Genomic DNA, 3,303 nt, shown 5'->3' with positions numbered 1-3,303 from the left:
ATATCCTCATTTCGGATTTTTTTTTAATGGATGATAATGGAATAGTAACCTCGCCTGCGCTAACGGTATACACTGGCGGGGCACCAGTGAAGGATGATTGCTGAGGATGAAAAGGCAGGTCAATTAGCCCATCGTCACGAATTCAACGTTAAAGTAGTCACGATGGTTTCCAGAGGGAACCGCGTGGAGGTCGACCTGATAGGTTATATTGATATCAATGGGGACTTACCTCCCCATTGCTATCAATCCCTTCCGCCCCTCATTTTGGATTCTGTCACGCAAAAAAAAAAAACTCGGAGCATAGCCCTCTTCATACCTCGCTGAATAAAAGTAACCCACAATTATAAAAAAAGTACGAACTGAAGGTTTTTAAAATAAAATTCATACTAATCTGTACTAAATATTAACATCCGATGAGCTATGATTCATTGCTTATCAGCTTTTTTACATTATTTCATTGATAATCAGTGAAAAACCCAATAAAATGACACGCCTCCGTGTGTATAAATACGAAAACCTAATACGTAACGATGAGTCAAATGACGCTACGGAACTGAGAATGCAATAATTAGACACAACCACAGACGGAGAGCTCCACCTTCCCGCTCGGTCCAAATAAAAATCTTTACTAAAAAGGAAATGATTAACAACCACAGAGATCAACTTTAGTTGGTTAGTACGACGCCATTTGCAAGTCGTTAAACGAGTATTTCTGTGTAACGTGGCTTGAATGGGTTTTTACGTATACCTTAGAATGTATAGAAGCGAATTCGTTTATTTTTTTAGGATACCTACTAGAATAAAAGTTATTTCTTACTTGACTTTTAGAGTAAATGCCAATGAAAAAATGGAAGAAAAATATGTTTTTAAGTTTTTGTTGAAAGGTTTAACTTATTAAAAATTTTGTTTCAAATAATAATTTAAAAGGACAATTTTAATAAATCTATCATTTATTTACTTTTTATTTTTCCAGAATTTCCAGTTCAACAGAGTTCAGTTTTTTTTAACAAGTACTAAATATAAATAGTATACCTAAAACTGAGAATAAGTTTTAAATTTAAAAAAATAAAAGAAAATATTTTTAATAATAAATAATAATTTATTTTACTTTTTATGGAGTATTTTATCAATGATTCACAGTGAAACATGCATCGAAAAACGACAAATTTTTTAGTGCTTCTCAGAATTACTGTACCTTTATGTTAAACACTATTAGTATAGATGATTCTTATATTAGATGTTTTTCAAACATACAATATACTTTACTTATATGTATTCCTGATTATACTTACTAATATTATAAATGTGAAAGTGTGTTTAGTGATAAACCAAATACATTTGATATACATGTAATATTTGGCTGGTATATCTGTATTAATACATAATGTATTTCTTAAAACATGTTCTTAAAATATACATCTAGGTCTTAATCCACTTTAAGAAAAATAATTGTCATTCCCGTTCTTATAACTGTTAACTCTCTGGCCGCGATAACGCAGCGGTTAGTTGATATTTATAGACGTGTCTGCCATCATAAACACGCAGTTCGAGCGAGTGCAGCGCGACTTACGGTACATTACGTGGGAGTGCAGACTTATTTATCAATAACTTGCCGTGTTCCACTACAATAAGGTAGGTTCATATTATTTAAAAAAAGAACGTTAATTTATTCTAGAATAATTTATTGTTTATGTTCCTCTGTAATCGCGAACAACGTAAATAACTTTTTTTCTTTTTTTAAACTCCATATTATATACTGTGTAACAGAAATATCGGAATTCCTTATACATATCAGTTACAATAATATATGCTTATTATGCAAATATAATTTCGATAAAATAATAGAGTAAAAACTGTTAATTCTATATTTAGTATGTACCTACTGTAAATTATAAATGTGCATGTAAATTTTAAAAAATAATATAGCTTTGTAATAACGTTTAATTTTTTACTATTGTACTTATTTAGTTTATTAATAAAACTAAGGCACCTTTATTAAAAACAGTTTAGATTGATTTAATACATTTATTAAATATATATATATATATATATATATATATATATATATATATATATATATATATATATATATACAAATTTCTTACAATATTTAAAAATGTTACACCTATGTATATGCAATACAATTTTATAAAAAACTAATTTATAAATTAATATTTTAAATAGTTAATTATTGTTACTGAATGCGATATATTTGCATTTACTTATATATTTAATCTTAGTTATTAGTTTCATTAATCTGAAACATTATTACAGTAATCTCTATTTTTACTTAACAATAATGCTATTTTCATTGTTTACAGATAAAATGGCAGTGTATAGAATTGCTTTGACCCTGACGGTCATAATCGCTATGATAAATGCCCAACGACCTTTTTACGCGGGATCCGGAGCTATTGGATATCCACAGTTAGATAATAATGTCGTACAGCTTTCAAATAGATTTGGAGAAGATGAACCCTTACCAGTTGAAGCCAAAGGGGACAGAAATCTGATAAACAGACTCGAAAGTGTGCCGATTGATAACAGACCGTTTTGGTATTTGAATTGGCAACAATACGAAGCTATGAGGAAACGACCGCAAACGTGGCAGCAAAATCCAAATTCATTCATTGACAAATAAAGGAAAATAAAAATAAATGCTGAGTTCGAAATTTAAAATGCCAAACGTCTCGATAAGTCCAGACGTGGCATGCTGGATCGTACAAAATAACAATAGATTTCGATAGATAGATTCAAATTTCGATTTTTGAATGATATAAAAGCAATTTGTTATTTTTTTCTATTTAGCAATCTGGCTAGATCATTCAATTTACACTTTAAACATATTTTAGATACTTGAAAAATACATTATGTACTCTTTCGGTAAATAATGATTTCCAGTCTTAACTGTATTTTTTGTTTACGACAACTTTGTTATTATTTTTGTTATTTATTTGATATTTTTTAAGTAATGTTTTCCTTAATAACTTGATGTACGATCAATACCTGAAATTAATTTGTAATTGTAATGAATCCTGTGATATATTATTATATTTTGTTTATAATTGACTTTGTTTTTATATATATATATATATAATCATATTTTCCTCTATAATCATATGTTTTAATTAAGTACCAATAACTAGTAGAACCTATTTTTGGGTTGTTTGTTATTTCGTCCCAGTTAAGTTGTGGTACCTCAAATGTATTTTTTATACAACTTAGAATGGCAAACAAGCTGACGACCCACCTGATGGAAAGTGGTAACCGTCGCAGAGTATATTGTTTCACCCATGATACCCC

The 3,303-nt window shown here is 29.1% G+C and overlaps 1 long non-coding RNA gene across 1 annotated transcript; it reads left to right on the top strand.

The window, feature by feature from the left end:
- Positions 1-516: 516 nt before the first annotated feature.
- Positions 517-3,069, top strand: LOC113516047 (uncharacterized). The gene is made up of 3 exons (XR_008253569.1): positions 517-672; positions 974-1,632; positions 2,322-3,069. It is a non-coding gene; the product is annotated as an uncharacterized LOC113516047 (long non-coding RNA).
- The last annotated feature ends 234 nt before the right edge of the window (positions 3,070-3,303 follow it).

The sequence above is a fragment of the Galleria mellonella genome, unplaced genomic scaffold, assembly GCF_026898425.1.
Source record: "Galleria mellonella isolate WM207_F2 unplaced genomic scaffold, CSIRO_AGI_GalMel_v1 utg718, whole genome shotgun sequence".
Taxonomy (NCBI): domain Eukaryota; kingdom Metazoa; phylum Arthropoda; class Insecta; order Lepidoptera; family Pyralidae; genus Galleria; species Galleria mellonella.
Note: the sequence above shows the minus strand (reverse complement) of the source record. Positions and strands in the feature narration are given on the sequence as shown.